The sequence below is a fragment of the Xenopus laevis genome, chromosome 3L (genome assembly GCF_017654675.1).
Source record: "Xenopus laevis strain J_2021 chromosome 3L, Xenopus_laevis_v10.1, whole genome shotgun sequence".
NCBI lineage: Eukaryota > Metazoa > Chordata > Amphibia > Anura > Pipidae > Xenopus > Xenopus laevis.
This window is the reverse complement of record NC_054375.1, coordinates 10150140-10177604: the sequence shown is the minus strand read 5'-3', so window position 1 is coordinate 10177604 and position 27465 is coordinate 10150140. Positions and strand designations below refer to the sequence as shown.

General features: G+C 44.2%; 2 protein-coding genes and 1 long non-coding RNA gene across 8 annotated transcripts in view; 1 reads left to right on the top strand and 2 right to left on the bottom strand.

The window, feature by feature from the left end:
• LOC121393056 overlaps positions 1-27465 on the bottom strand; it is a 1743327-nt gene that overhangs the window by 1018090 nt on the left and 697772 nt on the right. The gene's annotated exons all lie outside the window — the stretch shown is intronic.
• LOC121400993 overlaps positions 1-27465 on the bottom strand; it is an 840200-nt gene that overhangs the window by 301679 nt on the left and 511056 nt on the right. Inside the window, exons 1-2 of one of the 2 annotated variants that reach the window (XM_041585369.1) lie at positions 16308-16815; positions 3864-3940 (exon numbers count right to left, since the gene is read on the bottom strand). The gene's annotated coding sequence lies outside the window, so the exon portion shown is untranslated. Of the gene's footprint in view, positions 1-3863; positions 3941-16307; positions 16816-27465 lie in introns of those variants that run through there. The other variant, XM_041585370.1, reaches the window with a different exon arrangement.
• Positions 19556-22863, top strand: LOC121401028. 3 transcript variants are annotated; one of them, XR_005966049.1, is made up of 4 exons: positions 19556-19616; positions 20489-20656; positions 20762-20898; positions 22833-22863. It is a non-coding gene; the product is annotated as an uncharacterized LOC121401028 (long non-coding RNA). The 3 variants fall into 3 exon arrangements; XR_005966048.1 differs by lacking the exon at positions 22833-22863 and having other exon boundaries at positions 20489-20644; positions 20762-22079; XR_005966047.1 differs by lacking the exon at positions 22833-22863 and having other exon boundaries at positions 20762-22079.

Sequence of the window (27465 nt, the reverse complement as noted above, 5' to 3'; positions counted from 1 at the left end):
CTACCTGCGATGTCACAATACGCTGCCTTAAATTAAACCTCTTCTAAAAACTGGATAATGGCTTCTCTTTCCTCAACTAACACCAGTAAATCCTCAAAGGAATCCATCGATAGCTCAACAATGCCACTATCACTCGTCTCCCCAGCCTGTTGGCTGTAATCCTACATCTGCGCCTGTCATCACTCCTTCATATTCCACGTCACTTATCTAAATCATGTCCAGAATAAAAAAAATAATCCAAAATACTATCATACTCATCACCCCAAGATTGCTGCCAAAATCCTCCGCGGTGTCACTCTCTCGTCATATCACGGTCTAGACTACGGGCAACTCTTTTAATTGGCTTCACCTCCAGAGACTGCACCTCTCCAGTCCATTTAGAGAACACTGCTGCGAGGGCTCATACACCTCAGCAACCGCATCCCGTCCGTTCTCTCTGCCCTCGCCGATTCTGTCAATCCCATTGCACTGTCATCCGCCTACCTTTTCAGAAATTCAAATTCAAAATTAAAGTTGGACCCTGACTTCATAAGGCACCTTCATAACTCTGCCCTACCCTACATTCTCTCAATATCGTTCTATATACTCACCCAACCGCTTACTTACTCTCCTCTATCTGACCTGCTCGGCTCAACTCTTTCTCCATTACCTCCTCACATTCAAGAACTTGCAAAGGGCTGTCACCCCTCTCCTCTGGGAAACTCTCTCCCACGGTCTGTCCGACTTTCTCCCAACTTTTCTGCGTTTGAAGAAATCTCTTTTAAAATGCACTTCTTTCGAGCAAGCCTCCCCTCACTCTGCTTAACTACCAAATGAAACACCACATACAGTACCACATTTTCTCACCCACTTAATTCGATCTAGACCCACTCCCACAACCTTGTGTATTACCTCCCTTCCCTTTTACGGTGTATGGCTCTTATGCATAGGGCCGTCCTCACCTTTTCTTGTACCTATGTATTGATGTGATTTATGGAACCATATTTTCTATGTTATATAATTCATGTGATTTAGTTGTGTATAATCACATTACTTATAGCAGTGCCTACACAATATGTTTGGCGCTATTATAAATACATGTATAATAATTATTACAGCAGAAACATCGGGGAGTTAGTCAGCGAATGGAGCACAAACCCCGTTTAATTCGAATCTAGCCCACTCCCACACCTTGTGTATTACTCCTTCCCTTTTAGGAGTGTATGCTTCTTATGCATAGGGCCTTCCTCACCTTTGCTACCTGTATTGATTGTGATTTATGTAACTCCATATGTTCTATGTATATAATTCATGTGATAGAGGGCGGATCCGTTTACTAAAAGTGCGTTAAAATATTCGCACAATATATAGACAGAATTTTCGGCAAATATGTTATCGCCAGTTTACTAACCTGCGGTAAATATAAATTGCGAATTTTCTTGCGCAAGAATAATTGTTCGCCAGTTATCGCATTTGCTGAAAATAACGCTACGTACACATTAACGCATGGTTTACTAAACAGCGAAATGTGCTAAAGACAAAATTAACGCCAGAATATTCGCAAACTTTTACCGCCACATATGAAAGTTGGCGTAAAAGTATTTTTTCTGCCAGAAAATTCTCAAGGGGCAGGAAATATCCCATAATAATGTTTTTTTTTACCCATCATCTTTGCTGACAGGAGAGAGATCTGTAGCTATTGCTGACAGGATGTTTTGGCTTCTGCTTCTATCTGGTTGCAACAGCAGCAGTTTCAGCTCAGAGTCGTATTATTGGCAGTGGCATCCACAGTCAAGGATTCGTCAGCCTCTACACTTTTGGTTTCATGGGATTGGCTACATTAAACTGTGCATTTCTATGAAGCAAAGAGATTGACTGGTATCATGTTCTATGATTCTATTGGCCAGAAGAGTTTATATGATGCAGACATGTTTGGATTGGTATTACTCTGGTGATGTTGTTGGATGGTCTAATCATCAGTCAATAAAGTTTATAAGTTTTGAAGATGCATTTCTGGCCATAAATGTCAACAGTAAAAATTGCCATAATAACCGCCATAAAACAAGACTATTTTATAGCATAAATATTCGCAAAACGTAATTTTTCGCCAGAAAAATTCGCAACTCGCTAAAAATTACCGCTAACGTAAGCTGGTTCCTTAACGTAGTACCGCAAGTGGATCGCAATGACTTCTGAGCGCATCGCTGTTTAGTAAACTTAGTCGCTGCGAATATTCTGGCGGTAAAATATTCTCAGCCGGATAACATGCGGAAACTTAAAGGTCAGATTTACCGCACTTTAGTAAACGGACCCCTTAGTTGTATAATCACATTTACTTTGGCAGTGCTACACAATATGTTGGCGCTATATAAATACATGTTAATAATAATAAAATAATAATAATACAGCAGAAACATGGGAGTTAGTCAGGAATGGGACAACCCGTTACCTGAAGCCCCCAATGCTCCTTCTGATGATGTCAGTTGAAAATCGATAGTGATGTCAGAGTGTTGGAAATACAGGTTACAGACTAACGTTTCGGCCCAACGAGGCCTTTCTCAAGTGCTAACATAGTATTAAACGAGCCTTATATCTATGTACTGGCGGGAAAAACAGCAGTCACAACTATGACGTGAGAACTAAGCGACTGCCTATTGAATACATCACATTAAGTACATAAATAGTGTAAACCATGTCATTAAGATGTATGCATCAGTCAGTCTGTTGTGTTATCACCTTACACACTTCAGCATACTCACATACTTGATTATCAATAAAAGGGCTAAAAACAAACCATTAAGTAACACTATGTAGTTGATTGTTAACCGAAGTGAACATAATGTGTTACAAATGTTACTAATGTGACTTCCTTTGAATATGATATTATCAGCCTCCCTGTCCATTCCCTATATACACCCCAATAATGATGCTTCTATCAGCAGCTATTAAGCTCCATCACTGCACTCTCAAGTTATATACCTTATGGCATCTAATTATCTACATCCCATGCTGTTGCTGAACTACACATCCCATGCTGTTGTTAAACGACACATTTAATATATAAGCTAAAGTTGGTATTTAATCTTACTGTGAGGCTGGTTTACACTATTTATGTACTTAATGTGTTGTATTCAATAGGCAGTCGCTTAGTTCTCACGTCATAGTTGTGACTGCTATTTTTCCCGCCAGTACATAGATATAAGGCTCGTTTTAATACTATGTGCACTTTGAGAAAGGCCTTGCTGGGCCGAAACGTTAGTCTGTAACCTGCATTAAAGCTATCTATAATTGTTTACTCCCTGAGAGTGTGGTTCTTTTTTAGAAGATATATATATATATATATATATATATATATATATATATATATATATATATATACATATATATATATATATATGAAATTAAGCACCTAATCTGTTATATAAGAGCGACTATATCGCAAAGTAGAAAACCTCTAATGAAAAGAAACACGATTGCTTTACAACAGGAAATTTTGTAACAATTTGTAACTTATGAACTTGCAACTTGTGAACTTTATGATACATTTAACTAATATGAAGTAGTGTAGTGATGTGCGGGTCGGGTTTTTCTCCGCGCCCGCCTGAGCCTGACTTCTGACTTCCCTTTATAGACCCAACCCGCTGATGATGTCACAAAAGGGCGGGGTGAGCAGACGCAGGGGATATAAAGCCAGCAGTTGAAGTTGAGGATCGGGGTCGGTGGGGTGCGGGGTCGACCTGAACCGGGTCCAGCAGGTATTGTGCCAGCACGCATATCACTACTATGAAGTCTAGATTTTTTTTAACCATTTTTTCAATGTATTGATAATTGCCATGTTAATTGATAGAATAGAATATAGAATAGAAAATACCGCTCTGACTCACCGCTAGCCTTCTTTGCAATACAGGCGGCCCATGGATCTGTCTCTGGGCGCTGGATTCTCTTGGCGTCCCACGCCTCACTGAATAGGAAGAAGAAAAGACAACGTTTCTGCTCACCGGAGTGCTTTAAAATAAAAAAATCTTTATTGTTCCATAATAACGGACATGCTAATGATTAAGGCCGTCTGTGCCCGAAACGCGTCAAGCTAGATGTGCTGTGTGCCCATTACTATGGATCAAAAAAGATTTTGGATTTTAAAGCACTCTGGTGTGCGGAAACTTTGCCTATGTTAATTGATATGACAAGTTCCTTGGGAGGGGTTTTCTCTTGGGTATAAGACACATGGTGGTATAATGGATACTGAGGTCTCTGAGAAGTACGTTGTTGCGAAATGCGTTAGACCTTGGATGCTGATTTTTAACAAAAAGAAATAATAAAGATGGATATTTTTTTTAAACCGATGCTGAATTGAACGATCCTTAACCTACGGTTAACACTCTTTTTTATCCAACACTTGGTGAAATTGTTTCCCTTAGCGACAGACTTGGGGCAGCAGCCCCCGAGTCAGACCACGAATCGGCTAAGCCAATCCATATATTTTACCTGTAAATGAGTGTCGGGGTGGCCTGTGTGCGGGGGATTAACTTGAAATCATAAGTGTAGGGCTCGGCCCAAGAGCACCAGGGCCACGTGGATTGAACGGTGAGCGACTATAGAACCCAAAGGCCTAATTATAGTTGGATTGGTGGGAGTTTAATAGACAAAGAGGATATAGCCGCTACGGGTGCTGGATATATGCATATATAATTTGTGTGCTATGAACAACAGCAGCAGCACTGATTGGAACCCTGGCTGATGAATGAATGGATCCAACAGACTCAATAGGCCACACATACAAAGCAATGCTCAGTGTACTTAATAGGCTGTGTATGTACTGCACATCTAATTAGAAATAAATGCCATATAAACCTCACTCATCAAAAGGGGACACTTCCCCTTTAAGAGCAGGGAACAGAGGTGACTTCACCCAGGCGTTGTGACAGTTGGTTCAGTCCGTTGGTTGGCCCTGTGGTGAGAGGTAAGTGGACTTTCCCTCTGGGAGATTTATTGCCAAAAAACTTTATTTTAGTGCAAAAAGAGGCAGGAATTTGGGCAATGTTTTCCCCCGGACTAGTAGGTGTTGCACCTCTCACTGATTTTAGTGAATTTAGAGAATTTTCCCCTAAAATGTGCTTGGGAGGAGCCTTTAATCTTAGTGCTGGTTGGGAGACACAGACCAGGATTTGGCAGTTATACAGGACTGTCAGCAAATATTCACATTTATTAATGAAGGGAACATTTGGGGACCCCTGTACCTCTCCATAAGCTGCTTAATTTGTGTTCCCAGTACTGACAGGCTCCTTAGAGATTTACCCCTCTGCCCCCTGGTATCTGCCCCCAGCCCTGCTCTTATGTACCAACATTGTAGCTAAATACATGTTCCCTTTATCCAAGTCTGGAACTAGGGGTGGGAAGCAGAGGCACGTGCCATGGGGACAGTAGGGGGTGATAGTAAATGAGCGGGAGAGACATACAGCAGGTCCCATAGAAGAGAGGTGACTTTACCCATAGGGATTTGACAGTTGGTTTTGTCCGTTGGTTGGCTCTGTGTTAACTGTATATTCTCTCCAAGACTTTTTTTGCCAAATATCCCTTAAATTAGTGAAAAATTAGATAGTTGGTGCCCCCCAGTCTGTAACTAGGGGTGGAAAGCAGTGGCACGTGCCATGGGGACAGTAGGGGGTGATAGTAAATGAGTGGGAGGAACAGCAGGTTCCACAGAAGAGAGGTGACTTTACCCATAGGGATTTGACAGTTGGTTTAGTCCGTTGGTTGGCTCTGGGTTAAGTGTATATTCCCTCTGGGGTTATTTGACAAATAACTTTTACTACAATAAAAAAAACAAAAGGGACCAGGACCTGACAAAGCTCAAGTTTAGGGGACAATAGATCTCTGCCTTCCTCTGTATTATATAGGAAATATTAAGCGCTAACTTCATTAACTTGCCTTTTTATTCTTTTTTCTATACAGATTGCTACAGAGCTTTTCCTGCTTTTTTGGACTGTGATTTTGCTGTTACACCTGCCTGATAACACCTGGGTTTATTTTTGGCTTCTCCATTGTTCAGTCACATCCATCTTCATCTGAACAGTGTAAGAGAGAGCCAGGGGTTCCTTAGGGAGACCCCCTTGGGGTGCCCCGGCCTTGGGCCGCCCCCTATTTTTTTTTAACATCAGAGAATCTTCTTGAAGAGGTAAATCTTGCAAATTCAACTGATTCAGCACATGATTTCTTCTTCAGCAAATCTGCCCTAAATTCACTTGAGGGGGGTCCCACGTGGCTTTGTGCATATGAGCCCATACGGTTACGGTATATGGGATTTATAAGAAGCCAATCCATCGCTATCAGCAGCATTAATAATACAAATAGGGGAATATACAGAAGGAAATAATTGCCTTTAAGTTTACTTTTAGTATGTTATAGGATGGCTAAGTCTTAGCAACTTTTCAATTGGTCTTCATTAAAGTTGTTTTATAGCTGCTGAATAAAAAGCTAAATAACTCAGAAATTACACAAATTATAAAAAATGAAACCCAAGTACAAATTGTCTCAGAATATCACTCTCTACATCATACTAAACGTTTATTTAAAGGTGAACAAACCCTGTAACCGTGACTTCATTTTGCCTGATTGTGTCCATTTGTCCCTTTAGGTTGTCGACGATGGAGGAGTTTACGATCAAGACATCTCTCCTGGTAATGCCTCAGTGTAAAATAAATCCTCTCTCATCTGAACTGCTGTTTCCCTTTCACTCTTCTATATAAGCTCTCCTTAAGCAGCTGTCTGTCTGTCTGTCTGCACTGCTTCCTTTTATACATACAGGTGGGAGCTGCCATACCATTTGCCTCTGTGCGGGTAGAACTGACATCCAGGAAAAACAACCACTATATTTATTTCCTTTTTTCAGAATAAAATCACCTTATTCCTGGAATGTTTGCCCCATAGAAACCCCAAACCCTTTTCTGTCTCTATTCTCCTCAGATCCAGACTGACTGTGAGCAGCATTTAGAGCCATTTAGTATTCTGTCCCTAATGCTCTTTCCTTTCACTTACAGCCGCTGTACGTCGTCCTGGAGGACTTCAGGGAGGAAGACACAGACTTTAAGGCCCTTGCCTCTTATTACGGTAAAATCCTATTTTATTTATCAGTTCCTACGTTTTATTATATGTGAATTCCTTTCCCCCTTTAGCTCAGTATTTAACATAAATGTGTTTTTCCCGCAGAACATCACTACCGGGTCCACTACGGCAAGAACGTCGTCCTGTAAGTAAAACATAAATGCTCTTATTACATGTTGGGAATCATTTGCTATTGCCCCAGGGGTAAGTGCAAGGGCAATAAGGCTGGAAAATGTTTTTATTAACGCTCAGTGATATTTTTCTTTTTCAGAGAGGACTTTATTCTTCGATATTTCAGCGACCCGAGGACGACGCACAGAGACAACATTTATGAGTACTGGGTGTTGATCCATTATCTGGTATGTAATGCAGAATAGTCTAGATAAATAGAGAATAAATGATATTAGATTGCCAGCTCTTGTGTAACACTGCTACTTTCTTTATGTTACAGGAAGTGCTCGAGAGGGAGTGTGTCGCCCTCTACAGTGAAGAGTTGCTGCCTCCTGTAAGTGTCACTATTATTATTATTACAGGAGAGGTTATTATTCACTGTGTGTCTCTATAATAATTCTATTATTAACATTGACTCTCTCCTTCCACAGGAAGCATCATCGGAACACTGGAGATGGGGGCAGCATGTCGAGTATCTGCGGCTGCAGAATGTAAGTTCCCCCATCACATGGGAATCCCACACCCTCACTGCCCTCAGCGTATAAAGGTACTATTAGCAGCACATATACAGACATAATCATAACTGTCTCCTTTCTTTCCCCTTTGCTCCTATCCTTGTGCCTCCCCTGCACCCGCAGACTATCCAATGGCACCTTCACCAGCTTGCCATGACGCTCTGGGAGAGGGAGCAGAAGCTGCAGGAGGCTGCTGGGTATGTATTTTGCACTAAATACTTTCAATTACGTTTACTGCCACTTTACAATAATGACAATAATGACATTTATTTCCCTTCAAATCTAGTGAGGAACAAAAGGCAAGTCCTGCAGCTGAGGGAGAGGAGGAAGAAGTTCCTGCGGTGGAGGAAGAGAAGGAAGAGGGAGCTCCTGGAGTACAACAAGCTCCAGCAGCAGATGAGGAAGAGCAGAGAGAAGAGGGAGCTCCTGGAGAAGAACAAGCTCCTGCAGCGGAGGAGGAAGAGCAGAGAGCAGAGGGAGCTCCTGGAGAACAAGCTCCTGCTGCGGAGGAGAGAGAAGATGGAGCTCCTGGAGAAGAACAAGCTCCTGCAGCGGAGGAGGAAGAGCAGAGAGAAGAGGGAGCTCCTGGAGAACAAGCTCCTGCTGCGGAGAGAGAGGACAGAGCTACTGGAGAAGAACAAGCTCTTGCTGCGGAGGAGGAGAAGGAGGAGGAGAGAGAAGAGGGAGCTCCTGGAGAAAAACAAGCTCCTGCAGCGGAGGAGGAAGAGCAGAGAGAAGAGGGAGCTCCTGGACAACATCAAGCTCCTGCTGCGGAAGAGGAGGAGCAGAGAGAAGAGGGAGCTCCTGGACAACATCAAGCTCCTACGGAGGAGGAGGAGGAAGAGAGAGAAGAGGAAGACCCTTGGGAACAACAGGCTCCTGCACCGGAGGAGGAGAAAGAAGAGGAAGCAGCTCAAGAACAAGCTCCTGAGGTGGAAGTGACCATCGAAGATCCTTCGGTGGTAGAAAGGCCGACCCTCCGAAAACGGGTCAAGAAGGCCATAATGAAGAGGCTCCGCAGGATTTGGGTAATGTATCAATTTACTGACAATTACCCTTCTTCTAGAGATACCTCATGTTGTCCAATGCAGCTCCACTTTACTTCCTGCTCTTCTGAGCATTTTCAATCAGAACAATAGAAAGGAAGTCATACACCCTGTCTGTTGAGCCCGCAGGCTGATCACTTTGAGGGCGCACCCCATAGACCAATGTTTGGCTGCCTTTAGGGTGTAAGAGGTTGCTGACAGGGATCTAAGTCGGCAGATAAAGTGTTGATTGTATAGTAGGCCAATAACAGGGGAGGCAGGTAACTCTTACAGGGCTGCTGGACATCTGGCTTAGATATCCACCTTTGGAAATGGGTTGCCACTGGGTAATGGACTGGCACCAGCTGATCAAAGAGTATAAAAGAATAAATGGCACAGGCTCAGACTGAGATTCATAAGAGGCCCTGGCATTCCATGTGTAGAGAGACCCAAACAGTCCCCAAAGGCCCAACAAATAGTGTGCTCTTAAAGCAACACTGAGCCTTTAATATCATAAAGAAACAAGTGTTTGTCTTTATTCTTATCTTAACATTTTCTAAATCTTTTCTTTTCAGAATTCCACCCAAAAACTCACCTGCTGCCGCCGACCCACCACCATGGCCTGAATCCTTTCCTTCCAACCTACCTATCCCGAGAGCGTATGTCTGTGTGTGTCTGTCTGTTATGTACAAGAGGGAGAGTAGGGGTTGTGTATAGGAGGGAGAGTAGGGGGTTGTGTATAGGAGGGAGAGTAGGGGGTTATGTACAGGAGGGAGAGTAGGGGTTGTGTACAGGAGGGAGAGTAGGGGTTATGTACAGGAGGGAGAGTGGGGGTTGTGTATAGGAGGGAGAGTTAGGGTTATGTATAGCAGGGAGAGTAGGGGGTTGTCTACAGGAGGGAGAGTGGGGGGTTGTGTACAGGAGGGAGAGTGGGGGGTTGTGTACAGGAGGGAGAGTGGGGGGTTGTGTACAGGAGGGAGAGTGGGGGTTGTGTACAGGAAGAAGAGTGGGGGTTATGTACAGGAGGGAGAGTGAGGGGTTGTGTACAGGAGGGAGAGAAGGGGGTTATGTACAGGAGGGAGAGTGGGGGGTTGTGTAAAGGAGGGAGAGTGGGGGTTGTGTACAGGAGAGACAGTAGGAGGTTGTGTATAGGAGGGAGAGTAGGGGGTTGTGTACAGGAGGGAGAGTAGGGGGTTATGTACAGGAGGGAGAGTGGGGGGTTGTGTAAAGGAGGGAGAGTGGGGGTTGTGTACAGGAGAGACAGTAGGAGGTTGTGTATAGGAGGGAGATTAGGGGGTTGTGTACAGGAAGAAGAGTGGGGGTTATGTACAGGAGGGAGAGTTGGGGGTTATGTACAGGAGGGAGAGTGGGGGTTATGTACAGGAGGGAGAGTAGGGGGTTATGTACTGGAGGGAGAGTGGGGGTTATGTATAGGAGGGAGAGTTGGGGGTTATGTACAGGAGGGAGAGTGGGGGTTATGTACAGGAGGGAGAGTAGGGGGTTGTGTACAGGAGGGAGAGTAGGGGGTTGAGTATAGGAGGAAAGGAAGGGGGTTGTGTATAGGAGGGACAGTAGGGGGTTGTGTACAGGAGGGAGAGTAGGGGGTTGCGTATAGGAGGGAGAGTGGGGGTTATGTACAGGAGGGAGAGTGGGGATTATGTACAGGAGGGAGAGTAGGGGGTTGTGTACAGCAGGGAGAGTAGGGGGTTGAGTATAGGAGGGAGAGTAGGGGGTTGAGTATAGGAGGGGGAGTAGGGGGTTGTGTACAGGAGGGGGAGTAGCGGGTTGTGTACAGGAGGGGGAGAAGCGGGTTGTGTACAAGAGGGAGAGTAGGGGGTTGTGTATAGGAGGGAGAGTAGGGGGTTGTGTATAGGAGAAGGTTGAGGGGGGGTGTATAGGTGAGGGGTGAATAGGAGGTAGGGGTGTATAGGTAGGGGGCCGGGGGGGTCTAGCCATGATCCAGGGTGTAGAACCGACTGCCGTTTCTAGGAGTCAGGAAGGAATTTTTACCTTCAGTGCAGATTGGCCCCAATAGCACTCTAGGGTTTTTCTCCTTCCTCTGGATCATCCACTGTTAGGGAATCCCAAATATAAATTGCCTATTAATTATAATAAATCCTGTGCTCACCGCCAGGTTTCTCCATAAATATGTCTCTGTGTTTTTCTTTAATCCCTATGGTGAATATTGAGGGAAGGGGCTCCTGTGCCTCGTTCTACTAAAGATGACTGAGCGGTTGTGTGAGGGTAAAACTGGGTGGTGGTGCTGATACAGGGGTTTAGTTGAAGAAGGGAATGGGTTAATATCTCTGCAGGGTTAATTGATTAATATGTACATGACGGGGCTGAAAGACATAGGGACACATACTGATCTCTAATTATTGGAGGGGACTAGAATATTGCTTTACTCCATAGGCCACAATGTAACAGCATTTCCATTCAAGTCCAAGGCCCCTTTCTTAACACTGGAATTCCATCCACTTCCCACCAGCCTATTGTCACTATACCAGACATTTAGTATATGAAGGAGCTTGATATTGGCCAATGACTAAGCTGGATTTGTTTTTTGGGTACCACTTTCTCCAGGTTATGAGACATCCTTTTGGGGTTGGGGGGTTCCTGCTAAAGCGATTGAGTTAAAAACATTGGTGGCCTGGGGCACTAAGAGTTAAAAACATTGGTGGCCTGGGGCCCTAAGAGTTAAAAACATTGGTGGCCTGGGGCCCTAAGAGTTAACAACATTGTGGCCTGGGGCCCTAAGAGTTAAAAACATTGGTGGCCTGGGGCCCTAAGAGTTAAAAACATTGGTGGCCTGGGGCCCTAAGAGTTAAAAACATTGGTGGCCTGGGGCCCTAAGAGTTAACAACATTGTGGCCTGGGGCCCTAAGAGTTAAAAACATTGGTGGCCTGGGGCCCTAAGAGTTAAAAACATTGGTGGCCTGGGGCCCTAAGAGTTAAAAACATTGGTGGCCTGGGGCCCTAAGAGTTGTAAGTGGAACTGAGATAACCCCTCGGAAGTTCATGCAAATCACCTGGTTTTCCACTTGTCCATTAAAGGGGTTGTTCAGCTTTCAGTTAACTTTTAGTAGGTTATAGAATGGTGAATTCCATGCAACTTTTCAATTGGTTTTCATTATTTACTTTTTATTGTTTTTCATTTACCTTTTTTTCTGATTCTTCAGAATTTTCAAATGGGGGTCACTGACCCCATCTAAAAACAAGTGCTCAGTAAAGCTACAAATAATCTATTATTGCTCTTTTTGTATTACTCCTCTTTGTATTGAGGTCTCTCCTATTCATATTCCAGTCTCTTATTCAAATAAATGAATGGTTGCTAGGGTAATTTGGAGCAGAGCAACCCGATATTGCAAACTGCAAACTAGAGAGCTGCTGAATAAAAAGCTAAATAACTCAAAAACCAGAAATAAAAACCAATGGCAAATTGTCTCAGAATATCCCTCTCTATATCATACTAACAGTTATCTCAAAGGTGAACAACCCCTTTAAGTTAACTTTTAGTTTGATATATTGGTTTTCACTTTTTATTATTTGTGGTTTTAGAGTCATTTAGATTTTTATTCAGCAGCTCTACAGTTTGCAGTTTCCACAATCTGGTTGCTAGGTTCCAAATTACCCTAGCAACCACGCATTGATTTGATTAAGAGACCGGAATATGAATAGGAGAGGCCTGAATAGAAAGAGGAGTAATAAAAAGTAGCAATAACAATACATTTGTAGCCTTACTGAGAATTTTTTTTACATGGGGTCAATGACCCCCCATTTGATATCTGGAAAGCATCAGAAGAAGAAGAAATAATGAAGACTAACTGAAAAGTTGCTTAGAATTGTTTGTTCTATAACATACTAAACGTTAACTTGAAGTATTAACTTTAATATGAAGGCCCCACCTTACGGTAGAGTACCCCAACCCACACCCACATTTTTACCTACCTGACCCGCAACTGCCTGATCTGCAAACTGATCCGCGACACGCTGACCACCATAAAGCAGGAAGTGCCGTTGCTGGAAACGGGAAGTGACGTCATCAGAAGTGGGCTAGGAAGAAAAAAGAAACATTTTTAAAAACTTTTAAAGGAATAAAACATGTTACTTTGTCTCACACCCACTTGTTGCCTTGAATTTATTGCAGAAAAACTCGATATCAAGAGTCTGATGAGTAAATAAAAGCCTAATAAATCATATCATGTCCCCCCCGCTGTCAGCCGAGTCCATTTGTTGTTCTGTCGGACTGTGAAATTTCTCCTTGTTTATCTGGAAATGTTCCAGCTCATCCCTTCATCAATCAATAGAATGTTCTGCATTGTCTCCTATAGAGGGGAGCGGGCTGAAGAGTCACCCACAGCTGCACCCTTTCTCCCACTCCAGTGTCGGACTGGCCCACAGGGATACCAGGAAAACTCCCGGTGGGCCCAGGTGTCAGTGGGCCCTCTTGCTTCTAATCATTTGGCCTATTTCATGGTCATTATCAATTTCTATGAGAACAAAGACGCTAAATAGATGGATTAATAGATTATAGTATGTAAAGAAAAGAGACTTGGAGAATAGAGGTTGAGTGATGTGAGGAAGAATGAAGGTGAACCACCACTTTAATATGAAGGCCCCACCTTACGGTAGAGTACCCGCACCCACAACCACATTTTTACCTGCCTGACCCGCAACTGCCTGATCTGCAAACTGATCCGCGACTCGCTGACCACCATAAAGCAGGAAGTGCCGTTGCTGGAAACGGGAAGTGACGTCATCAGAAGTGGGCTAGGCAGGAAAAAAACATTTTTAAAGGAATAAAACTTGCTAAGATCCAGAACTTGACCTGCAAACCCTCAGACCCCCAACCTGCATCTGAAAGTCCTTCCTACAGGTTCGCTGCTTTTTTGGGGGGGGTACCCAACACCCTGCAGGGCTCTACCCTGGGGTACTCAGACTCTAAAGGTGGCCATACACGGGCCGATAAAAGCTGCCGACAGGCCGTGTCGGCAGCTTATTGACCCGTGTATGGGGCCCCCCGACGGGCTTCACCGATCGAGATCTTCTCGATCAGATGGGACGAAAAATCCCATCGGATCGCAGCCGCATCTATTCATTGATGGGGTCCCGCGATCCGACCGCCCATTGCTATTCGTTAGGATCCGATCGTTGGGCCCTAGGGCCCATGATCGGATCAGCCAGATATTGCCCATCTCAAGGTGACATCGCCAAACGAGCGGATCTCTCAGTGTATGGCCACCTTTAGGAATGCCCTGCCTGGGGGCACAGGGAAAATGGCACCAATCAGCTCTCCAACACTTGGATGCTCCATTGGGGTAACAGATTAGGAAACTGGTATATTTTTTTTTTTACCAATTTGAATATTCTGTCCTTTAAAAAAGATCAGGGCAGATAGACTAATCTTTTAAAAATTCCCTCGCCCTCCTGTTATCCCAACAAAGGGGCCTCGTAAGCCCTAATGGAGGAGCGGCTGTGATTGAGTGGCCATTGCACCCCTGGCCAGGGTCAGACTGGGGGGCCCGGGGCTGCTGTCTGAGGGCCCCCCTCCGTCCTCCCTTTCTGAGCCGGCACACTGCGCTGCGGGCAATACAGGAAGAAGGTGCGCAACTGTTTTTGCCCTTCGTCGGGCAGTGACTGCAGGAAAAAGTTGTGGGGCCCAATGGGTTTTTTCCCGGTGTCCAGCCGGCCCAGTCCGACACTGCCCCTGGCACTACAACATCGGCAGCCTGAGTTTAATGATAAAATTACAATGGATTAAAAAAAGGCGCTAAATCCAAATCTAATAACAATGAGCAGCACCAGAGGGAGGAGCCACTTGTCCACGTGTCAGTCAGAGATCAAAAGGAGGTGCGCTGAACAAATAAGCGGATGTACAAATTGCTATAAGAAGAAAAGGCTGATAGTGTATTACACCTTTATACAGCGGTTAATATTGCACATCAGATCTACTCACACTTAGATGCCCATGTGTTTGCCTTTTATATGGGAGCAGGGCTCGTCTTCCGTCTGTCCCCAGCGCTCACTGTACCTGTTGCTTTAAACTGAGGAGAGTGAAGTACCGTCAGGAATTGAAGAATCGTCTGCGGGTAATTGCACTTAGCGACTCTCACATGCAGTCGGCCCTTAATGAATTATACGCGCAGTCCTGATTGGTAGTAGCGATCGTCTCTTGTTGCCGGTTGTACATGTCGCTGCCTGTTGCCAAGGGGAATCCATTGCTGTAATGCCGGTTTGCGGGAGACAATCTTTTATTTTTAGCACACGGGAGTTGCGCTGATAGATGTCGGGTTTTCTTTGGATCCTTCACCGGAGCCTCTCGGTACTTCCAGTCGTCGGCGTTTTTTCCTCGTGGTGTTTGTACAAACGGCTTCTATTTTCCTTAATTAGTACAAATAATCGCCTTCATTCATAAACTCATGAAACAATTTTATAGTAAATTACAATGAAAACAAGTAGAAATTAAAAGTCACAGTATCATAAAATTCTATCAATCATTTGAAGCTTAATGATACTTACAAGGGATTAGCCATGAGAATCTCCTTGCACTTATCTAACATACACATTACAGGACCAATTTGGCAACAGCAGTTCTAGGGGGGCACAAATTGGACATAAATTTAAGTAGGTTATAGAATGGCCAATTCTACGCAACTTTCAATTGGTCTTCATTATTTACTTTTTATTGTTTTTTTTATTATTATTATTATTTACTTTTTCTGATTCTTCCCAGTTTTCAAATGGGGGTCACTGACCCCATCTAAAAACAAATGCTCCTTAAAGCTACAAATGATCTATTATTGCTCTTTTTTCATTACTCCTCTTTCTATTCAGCCCCTCCCCTATTCATATCCCAGTCTCTTATTCAAATAAGTCAATGGTTGCTAGGGTAAATTGGACCCTAGCAACCAGATTTTGGAAACTGCAAACTGGAGAGCTGCTGAATAAAAAGCTGCTGAACAACTTAAAAACTACAAATAAAAAATTGAAAACCAATGGCAAATTGTCTGAGAATATCCCTCTCTATATCATACTAACAGTTATCTCAATAGGTGAACAACCCCTTTAAGTTAACTTTTAGTCTGATATATTGGTTTTCATTATTTGTGGTTTTAGAGTCATTTAGCTTTTTATTCAGCAGCACAATCTGGTTACTAGAGTCCAAATACCCTAGCAACCATGCATTGATTTGATTAAGAGACTGGAATATGAGAGAGACTGGATAGAAAGAGGAGTAATAAAAAGAAGTAATAACAATAAATTTGTATCTTTACTGAGCATTTGTTTTTAGATGGGGTCAGTGACCCCCATTTGATATCTGGAAAGCATCAAAAGAAGAAGGCAAATAATAAAAAAAAAACTTTAAAAAATAAATAATGAAGACCAATTACAAAGTTCCTTAGAATTGTTCGTTCTATAACATAATAAACGTTAACTTGAAGGTGAACCACCACTTTAATATGAAGGCCCCACCTTACGGTAGATTACCCCCACCCACACCCACATTTTTACCTACCTGACCCGCAACTGCCTGATCTGCAAACTGATCCGCGACACGCTGACCACCATAAAGCAGGAAGTGCCTTTGCTGGAAACGGGAAGTGATCTAATCAGAAGTGGGCTAGGCAGAGAAAAAACTTTTTTAAAAACTTTTAAAGGAATAAAACCCACTAGTTGCTTTGAATTTATTGCAGAAAAACTCAAGACATCAAGAGTCTGATGAGTAAATAAAAGCCTAATAAATCATATCATGTCCCCCCGCTGTCAGCCGAGTCCATTTGTTGTTCTGTCGGGCTGTGAAATTTCTCCTTGTTTATCTGGAAATGTTCCAGCTCATCCCTTCATCAATCAATAGAATGTTCTGCATTGTCTCCTATAGAGGGGAGCGGGCTGAAGAGTCACCCACAGCTGCACCCTTTCTCCCACTCCCAATGACCCAGGAGCATAACTCCCAACATTTTGGAAGTAAAAAGAGGGACAAAAAATTTTTCCGCACGTAGCACAGCAATTTTTGACCACACCCCTTTCTGTGGCCACACCCCTTTCTGTGGCCACACCCCCTAATTACCATGTTTGTTTTACAAAATTTGCCAGGTTATGAAAGTTTGAAAATATTTCTCCTTATCTAAACTGTGTTTTTGTGTCTCAAAATTGTTACAAAGTATCTTATTTGCACCTGTTAGTTGTTCTGTGCTCTCTGCTAAAAGCCAATTAAGTGAGAAACTTTGTTTCTTTTTCTGGCTGTTCAGTGCAGAGAAAAGAGGGACTTTCCAGTACAAATGAGGGACTGCTGGTTGAGCTGTCAAAAGAGGGACTGTCCCTCCGAAAAAGGGACAGTTGGGAGGTATGCCCAGGAGGTTTGTGATCCGTGTGTATCGGGGTCCCTACAAATATACTTATTGCTTGTGTGCCCTTTATTCTAACCCCATTCTCTTCTACAATCACTTTTCTCTATAATGTCACGATACCAAAGGCGGTGGGTTTTGGCCCAAAAATAATGTGGAAGCTTTTCTGAGGTTCAGTGAAGCCGGCGCCGTCCAGCACCGGTGTTAAAAGTCATTTAGAAGGGGGCGTGGCTTAGAACTAAATGTGAACGGACGTGGAGTAGTGTAGCTCCGGCACTTGGTTCTAAAAATCCCAGAATTTATCCTGTGAAAACAGCACTAACATGAATCCAGAGGCAGCAGCCGACGAGGCAATACCCCCAAGATTTCTAATGGGGCAAAACCGAGTGGTGAAACGAGCCTCCGAGGCGGCATCTAAACTTGAAAAATATGCACAGGAACCTCAGCTTGAGCAAAATGGCGTCAGAGATCTTTCTCCTGGGCCTGACACGAGGGAAGGCCAAAGCCAAGACGCCCGGAAGCTCAGCAACCAACACTGGCCGATTTGCTGGCAGAGATTAGAGCCTCAAAAGAATCCAGAAACAGCCTGCTCTGCTCAAAAACAAAATATAAATCAAACTTTCTATCATAAAGCAAAACTTGCAGAAGGTGCGCTTATGGACAGCAGCCCTGGAGCAAAGGGTTAGCTCCGTTGAAGATCTATGTCGCCCACTGCCGGAGTAAGTCCAACATCTAAACCAAGCAGTAGCAGCTTGCGACTCCAAATTGGACAATCTGGAGAACAGGCTGCGGCGGAACAACTTAAGATTCATCGGCTTCCCAGAAAGGGCAGAGGGAAGCTCCCCTGAAAATGTTATTGAAGCCTGGTTAATTGAGCAGTTTGGGCAAAACAGCTTCTCCGTGGCTTTCACTATAGAGCGGGCCCACAGGATTCCGACGAGGCCACCGATCACGGGGGCACCACCTTGCCCTCTAATTGCCCGCTTACTGAACGCCAGAGATTGGGACGCCTTACTATCGCTGGTGAGAAAGAAAGACAAACTTACTTTCCAGGCCGCAAAGATCTCATTATTTGGAGAAGTCCAGCGCCAAAGAGCAAAGTTCATGGATTTGAAACGGCACCTCAGAGACCTTAACCTGCCGAACGCGATGCTGTATCCCGCCAGACTGCGAGTTATCATGGAGGGACAGACACGATTCTTCACCACGCCGCTCAAGCTCAGCAACTTGCTGGACACACAGAAGATCCGGGCCTGACACCTCAGTTATACAGAATGGTTTGTTCTGTATAACTGATATCATTGCCCGTACAAAGACGCCTCGGATAAAGGCCAAGAGGCCCACTAAATCTTTCTTCTGAGGGCACAAAGTGTTATGCACATTTTTTAAGTACAAGGCCAACAAGAACTTGATTGGACACTTAGGGGACATATCTTCAAAGCTATACTCACATACTAGCTGTTAACCCCATGGAACCGAGTAGGTGCACTGCTAACTTTAAAGGACATGTCAACCCCCCTAACATAAATTTTATCAGCGAAAAGCCTTTTAGAATGGTTCACATACCGACCACTGAAGTCCTTGACAGTTAATCCGTGAAGCAGCAATGTTGTTCTTCTCTTCCGTCTGGTTTCCAGCACTCGCAGCCTCTCTCCCCCCTCCCTTAGGAATGCACGCTGAAATTTGGCGATGCGCACATGCGCAGTTCACCAAAAAAATCTAGCGCATGCGCACATGCTTGTGTTAAGCGTCGGAAGCAACCTCAGTGTAGAGGACAGGAGGATCGGGCTATTGGTGCATGCGCATTGGAACGAGGAAGCACGCATACAGAAAAAAATGGCCGCCGGGTTAATCAGAGCGCAATGGTGTAAAGAATGCGTATCTCTCTCCCCAGACAGCAGCCCGGGCCCCCCAGTCTGACCCTGGCCAGGGGTGCAATGCCACTCAATCACAGCCACTCCTCCATTAGGGCTTACGAGGCCCCCTTTGTTGGGATAACAGGAGGGCGAGGGAACTTTTTAAAGGATTAGTCTATCTGCCCTGATCTTTTTTAAAGGACAGAATATTCAAATTGGTAAAAAAAAATATGCCAGTCTCCTAATCTGTTTCCCCAATGGAGCATCCAAGTGTTGGAGATCTGATTGGTGCCATTTTCCCTGTGCTCCCAGGCAGGGCAGTCCTAAGAGTCTGAGTACCCCAGGGTAGAGCCCTGTAGGGTGTTGGGAACCCCCCAAAAAAGCAGAGAACCTGTAGGTTGTAGGAAGGACTTTCAGATGCAGGTTGGTGGTCTGAGGGTTTGCAGGTCAAGTAGTGGATCTTAGCAAGTTTTATTCCTTTTTTTTTAAAGTTTTTAAAAATGTTTTTTCTCTGCCTAGCCCAATTCTGATGACATCACTTCCCATTTCCAGCAACGGCACTTCCTGCTTTATGGTGGTCAGCGTGTCACGGGTCAGTTTGCAGATCAGGCAGTTGCGGGTCAGGTAGGTAAAAATGTGGGTGTGGGTGCGGGTACTCTACCGTAAGGTGGGGCCTTCATATTAAAGTGGTGGTTCACCTTCAAGTTTACGTTTAGTATGTTATAGAACGAACAATTATAAGCAACTTTTTAATTGGTCTTCATTATTTCTTTTTTAAAGTTTTTTATTTTATTTGCCTTCTTCTTGTGATGCTTTCCAGATATCAAATGTGGGGGTCACTGACCCCATCTAAAAACAAATGCTCAGAAAGTCTACAAGTGTATTGTTAGTGCTACTTTTTATTACTCCTCTTTCTATCCTGGCCTCTCCTATTCATATTCCGGTCTCTTAATCCAATCAATGCATGGTTGCTAGGGTAATTTGGACCCTAGCAACCAGATTGGGGAAACTGCGAACCGGAGAGCTGCTGAATAAAAAGCTAAACGACTCTAAAACCACAAATAATAAATAGTGAAAACCAATATATCATACTAAAAGTTAACTTAAAGGAGTTGTTCACCTTTGAGTTTCACGTTTAGTATGATGCAGAGAGGGATATTCTGAGACAATTTGCCATTGGTTTTCATTTTTTATTTGTGGTTTTTAAATTGTTCAGCAGCTTTTTCCAAAATCTGGTTGCTAGGGTCCAAATTACCCTAGCAACCATTCACTTATTTGAATAAGACTGGGATATGAATAGGGGAGGGGCTGAATAGAAAGAGGAGTAATAAAAAAGAGCACTAATAGATCATTTGTAGCTTTACGGAGCATTTGTTTTTAGATGGGGACAGTGACCTCCATTTGAAAACTGGAAAGAATCAGAAAAAAAGATGAATAAAAAAACAATAAAATTTTTTTATTTAAACTTTATTAATCTATTTTTTGCCCCACCTCAGCGTCAGGCCTGCACAGGAGATTTCTTGATAGGTAGGGGGCAGAGGAGAGCGCAAGAAGGAGGAAGCCGGAAGCAGATGGAGACAGGAGGAAGCCCAGTGGCAGAACCCCCTCAAGGCCGCTGGCGGTATGGCAGTGCTGCTCCAATCACGCTCACGGTGTGTTTGCAAGTACGTCTGTTCATTCTCACTCTGGCTGCAGCCTGACAAGTGCAGCAACAACAGAAAAACTTGTGAGCGAAATGTGGACCTCTCTGCTTCTCATCTCTCCTCCAGCACCGGCACAGGATTTCCACTGCAAGTGTAAAATTACTAATAATGCAACCGAGTAGAGTCTCTCTCCCCATGTATCATTGCTCTGGGGCGGTGGGTTTTGGAGCGAGGCAAAACTAAGGAGAAGTTTCTTCCCCCAGGTATGACATGAGCTGACCCCGTGTGCTGGTGCCTTTACTCAGTTTCGGGAGGATCCATGGACTGTGGTGATGGGGCACCAAGTGCAACTTTCTGCTGCTGCCGTTTCTGGCTTCTCTGTATTTAATGGCAGCACTTAGCAGGCGGCAGGTGTCAGTACCTGACCCTGGAAAGGGAGCAGCTGTCCCTGTGCCGTGGAGGGAGATGATACTTAGGGGTCGGAGAAGTGCAGAACCAGTAGGGGCACCAGGTGCTGAGCTGAATAGTCTTTTAGTTGAGAGCGGTGCTGGGATGACAGGGGTGCAGTCATAGACAGTGCAGTGGTGGCTACTGATGGGCTTCTTGCTACCTGGTATGTGGAAGCCCTTAGTAATGTCCAACCTGCAGCCCTCCTGCTTCCAGTACTTCTACTTCTGTGTTTGAAGCCCTGTAACAACTGGAGGCCCACAGGATGGACATCATTGTCATGTACACTGGCTAAAGTTACACATAATGGTGGTATTTATACATGAAATTGCCCCTGTGCCATCCTGCAATGATTTCTGGGACTATTTATACATGGATCTGCTACTGTGTTCATTCTTCAGTTTTTATTTTAATTTCTTCTGACCTGGCTTTCAAATGGGGGTCACAGAGTAGTCCCCAGGTAGCCCATAAACTGTTGTACTAGGGGCTGTATTTTTAAGAGATTAATTTTGTTGTCCTTGGTATTTTTTACTGATCTTCTATTTTGGTATCTGCAGCTCATATTCCAGTTTCTCATTGAAACCACTACTTGGTTGGTAGGGTCAATTGCACCCTAGCAACCAGATAGCTGTTAAAATTACAAACTGAACAGCTGCTGAATAAAAAGCTATATAACTAAAAGCCGCAAATAATAAAAAATGAAAAGCAATTGCAGATTGTCTCAGAATATCCCTCTCTACGTCCTACTAAAAGTTATTTTAAAGGTAAAGAACCCCCTTTAATGAACAGGGAGCTCCAGTTTCACTACTTAATCAGATTAATGTTTTCTCAGAGTTACTCTTGGCTCTGCCTTACTGCCAATTTGCCACAAACACAGACAAGGTCACAGAGACTTTCTGTTCATTGTCCATGTTTTATTGATCTTGCTTGTCTGGGATTAATGGAGTGTCACGATCGCCGCCCGGAGCAGGTCCAGGAGCTCCGGTCGGCGCGTCCTCCCCTGCCGGCGTCAGCTCCCAAAATGGCGGCGCCCATGGCCGCCACGTGGGTAGCGGCACCGGCGCGATGGCGTCAGCGCGTCGACGTCGGCGCAAGGACGCAGATGACATCACTATGTCGCCAAATTCAAATATAAAAGCCATACCAAGACGCCAGAATGGCGCCCAAGTATAGGATTCATTCCTGTGTGTTTCCTGGTTTTCCTGTCTGCTTTTCTGAAGACTTATCTTGTTCCTGTTTGTTGCTGACCTCTTGCCTGGACTTTTGGACTTTGCTGATATTCTGCCTGCCCTTGAACCCTTGCCTGGACTTTGGTTATTCTTCTGGTTTACCCCTTGTTGGACACCGCGACCTTGACTCCCTTGTGGGCTTCCTCCTTGATCCTGACAACCTCCCTGGTGGGAGCATCCCGGCTCCCTGACATGGAGTGCTCATTGGTCATTTCTACAGTGATTATACTGGCACAGCTAGGGTTAATATGCTAATTATCCATATTTTGTAGTTAAATATAGTATACATGATTATCCATTTAATTCTAGCATGACTGAATAATGTTTTATTAAAAGGGTGTGGTATTTGGGGGTGTGGTCAAAAAGGGGGCATATTTACGGGGAAAAAAATGGTCACACTACGAGCAGTGGGGTTTTCTGTGTCCACTGGTGACCTCTTTGCTCAGGGCCCACTAAGACCTTAAAACGACCCTGACGTCATGCTCCTTTAAACGTTTTATTTATTTATTTTTTTTGCCTAGCCCACTAATGATGACGTCACTTCCGTTTCCAGCAAGGACACTTCCTGCTTTATGGTGGTCAGCGTGTCGCGGATCAGTTTGCAGATCAGGCAGTTGCGGGTCAGGTAGGTAAAAATGTGGGTGTGGGTTACAGGTCTGGTTTTCAAAAATTGTTTCCGCGCAGGACTCTACCCCAGGGTGGGGCCACCATACTAAAGTTGTGGTTCACCTTTGAGTTAACTTTTAGTATTTTATAGAATGGGCGATTCTAAGCAATTTTTGGTCTTCGTTATTTATTTTTCATCGGTTTTTTTTTTTAATATTTGGCTTCTGGCTCTTTCCAGATTTCAGATGGGGTTCATTGACTCCATCTAAAACCAATGCTCAGTAAGGCTACAAATTATTGTTATTCCTACTCTTTATTGCTCATCTTTCTATTTAGGCCTCTGCCTTTTAATATTCCATTCTCTTATTCAAGTCAATGCGTGGTTGCTAGGGTAATTTGAACCCTAGCAACCAGATATTGGAAACTGGAGAGCTGCTGAATAAAAAGCTATATAACTTAAAAACCACGAATAATAAAAAATGGAAACCAAAATATCATACTAAAAGTTAACTTAAAGGGTTTGTTCACCTTTGAGTTAACTTTTATTTTGTTCAGGTAAGTTTTATTGAACATAAGCAAATTTATACATCACATTCAGTAGGATATACGTATGAGCTTGACAACAATATTCCATTACAGGAGACAATAATGATCCAGTTCTAGCTAATATCTACTTATGTCTGGTCACACTATACTTTACCCTGACAGAGTTTATTTTACAAATAATCACAGCTCCAGTACCTCTGCGGGGGGTATTTCCTTAGCCAGGGGTCCCATATCCTATGGAATTTATCCAGACAGCCCTTATATTTGGCTAACATGAACTCTGTGTTGGCCGGATTAGACACCTCACTTATCCAATGTGCTACTACTGGCGGGGTCTCGGCTTTCCAGTTAAGGGTAATGATTCTACGCACTTGACATAGAGCTTTACTTAGGAATAGAGCCCCTTGAGAGTCCACAATAGTATCTGACTGTATATTTAATATGCATATTTAAGGGTCATTTAGGTTATCCCTCCCCGTTACTTCCTCTAGGATCTCCAGTGTCTCGCTCCAGTTTGCCTGAAGCTTGGGGCAACTCTAAAGGGTATGTAGTAGATCCCCACTGCTTGTTTGCATCTAAGACATTGTGGTGAGAGATTGGGGAACATTAGTCTGCTCCTCGTGTAGTAGGCCCTATGTAGGAGGTACAACTGTAATATTCTGTGCCTAGGAATGAAGGACACTTGAGACAGGGCTTTAAGTGCAGACGACCACTGCGTATCAGTAAGGACTCCAAGATCCCTTTCCCATTCCTCTCTGCATTTTAAGGCTTTATACTTGTGTCGGTACTTACAGATCAGTTTGTACACTCTTGAAATTATACCCTGGGTATTTTCTGTATTTATTAGTGCAATGACTGGGTGGCCAGCTATTTCCCGGGGCTTCTCTTTGTACCACTTTGTTAGCTTTAACCTGAGCCTCATATAGAATAACCAAATGGGATGAGGGGATGGCCCTCCCAGCTCAAGTTCGGAGAATGCAAGGAGTTTGTCAGGTCGCCATACATCATCTATTGTGCGTACCCCTTTGTCTAACCAACCTTCTGGGGGCTTTAGCTCCACCCCTCCGCCCAGGTTGGCGTTTCCCCATAGCGGGGTAGAAGGGTCAACATTTGAAATTAGATGGGTAATCTTGGATAAGACCCACTTGACATTCCCTAAAATGGGGTTGAGGTTAGTCCTGTTAGCTTTGACAGGCACCATGAGGAGTATTTGGATAGGGGACAGGTTTTTGGGACCTTATACAGGGCTGAGCAAGGGCCCTCTGGTTTCAGTGCTGTCATATGTGATCTCTGCAGAGCCAGATACATAGCTTGAAAGTCAGGCAAGGCCATCCCACCCCCTCTTGTAGGTTTTTTCAGTATCTCCATGCTCAGCCTGCATCTTTTGTTGCCCCATATAAACTTCCGTAGTTTTGAATCTAGTGTGTTAAAGAATGTTGGCGGGAGGGGCACCGGGGCATGCCATAATGTATACATCAGCTTAGTCTGAACAAACATTTTTATCAGCTGAATTCAGCCTACTGGGCCTAAAGCTCGATTTGTACGATTTTCGGACTGTTTGTGGAGAGTCCTGACATATTTCGTCTGGCAGAGATCGGTCGTTTGGTCTATCGGACAGGTTATAAGATTACTGTCGGCTGCTGATAATATCTCTGCATGTATTGCCGATTGTACGATTTTCAGAGGGAGACTGTCACCAGCTTTGGTCGGACATAACTTTCGTACAATTGCTGTCAGGGGCAGAACATCGGCTCATCTGTTCTTTTGTACTTTATTTGATCAGAATGGTTAGTGGCAGGTCAGGAGATGGGAAAGTCCGATCGTACGATGATTTGTACGATTGGATCTTTGAGTCTATGGCCAGCTTTAAGGCAAAGCCTCCCAAGCTGATATCTTCTCGTCCACCCATTTTAGTAGGGGAGCTACATTTAAGTCGTAAAAGGAAGCAATTGGCATTGCAATCTCCACTCCCAGGTACGTAAATTTATTTGACACCTGTAGAGGACAGTTTACCAGGTTATCCTCTACAATGGGGGGATCCACCAGAAATAGGGTTGACTTCATAGGGTTTACTTTTAGACCTGATACTTGCCCAAAGCTCTGTTACTTTTATAAGTTCCCTTAAAGACTGTCCTCTGTCCCCAAGATAAACAAGGGTGTCATCAGCGTATAGTTGGATATTGTCCTCTCCTACCGCTGTCCGCCAGCTCTGTATTTGCGTGTTTTGCCTGACTCCTGCAGTAAAGGGTTCTATGGCTAAGGCAAACAGAAGAGGGGAGAGAGGACAGCCCTGCCTGGTTCTCCTGGAGAGAGCAAATGGAGTTGTCATTGCCGTGCCCACTCTAAGTGCTGTCGTTGGTTTGGAATATAATAACTGCATAAGTTCTGAACTTCTGCCCGAATCCCATATGGCCTAGCACCTTCCATAGATTCTCCCACTCCACCGTTTCAAAGGCCTTGGCAACATCTAGGGCTGCCACTGCCCTGCCACCTATGTTTTGGTGTTCCACTGTGAGGTTCACCAATAGGCGGCGTATATTCATTGCGGTGGTTTTGCCAGGCATTAAACCCAACTGATCATCGTTAGTTAGGGAATGTATCACTTTTTTTAACCAACTTGCTATGACTTTAAGCAGTAGGGGTGCTAGCACTTTAGAGTGGAGCTTGTATAGCTCTATGGGCATAAGCTCCTGCAGCTTTCCCATTAAGGAAAGAATCAATTGCACCTCAATTAGGGATATAGTTGACTCCAGGTACTCTCAATACTCAGGAATTAGTTGGGGAAGCTGCACTGAGTTAAGGAATGCTTCTACCCCTGGCATATCTATGGGGACTAGGGTGGAGGAGTACAGCTTGGAGTAGAAGCCCTTTAGAATATTTTGTATTTCCAATGGACCTTGTGAGATTGGATTCCCATTTGCATCTGTTAGTAGGGTGATAGCAGGGGATGTTGAGTATTGTCTAGTCAAGTGGGCTAGCATTTTCCCTGCTTTTTCTCCATGCTCGAGAATATTTACTTTGGAGAAAAGGTACCGTTGCTTTGCCTTTTCAGTCACATAGTCTGCAACCGCCTCTTGCGCTGATTTCAGTTCCTTAAATCCTTGATTTGTGGGATGTATTGTTGATTTTTAAGTAGGTGCAACCAGAGAGGATTAAGAGACATCTGGGTCTGCTTTGCTGGGGCTTTAGCCTCAATTCTAATTCCAATGGGGCGTAGTCTGAGATGCCTCTCGGCAGGTATTTAATCCTCTTCACCGATGTGAGCGCTCTTTGGTTCAGAAAGGCATGATCTATTCGTGCCAGGACCATATGTGAGGTGGAGAAGCATGAGTATTGCCTTACTCCGGGTGGTAATGTCTCCATGCTTCCACTAGGCCAGCCGCCTCTGTTATGGCTAATAGATTGTGTGCGGGGGGTCGAGACTGTCCTACCTTCTCTACGCAGCCTATCCATGCTGGGGTCTATAAGGGCATTATAGTCTCCTATAGCTACTACGGCAGTATGGGGGAACTGTGCTATAAATTGGATTAGTTGCACCAGACACTCATCTGTGTAAGGGGGAGGTACATATATAGAGGCAAGCACCACCTCTTGAGATTGGAGGAAGCCATGTATAAAGATGTATCTGCCCTTTTTGTCTGTTTTGATGGATTCAAATCTAAAGGGTACACTTTTATGTATTAGTATTCGACGGAGCTAACCCTTTGCTCGAGGGCTGCTGTCCATAAGCGCACCTTCTGCAAGTTTTGCTTTATGATAGAAAGTTTGATTTTTATTTTGTTTTTGAGCAGAGCAGGCTGTTTCTAGATTCTTTTGAGGCTCTAATCTCTGCCAGCAAATCGGCCAGTGTTGGTTGCTGAGCTTCCATTGCGTCTTGGCTTTCGCCTTCCCTCATGTCAGGCCCAGAAGAAAGATCTCTGACGCCATTTTGCTCAAGCTGAGGTTCCTGTGCAAATTTATCAAGTTTGGATGCCGCCTCGGAGGCTCATTTCACCCCTCGGT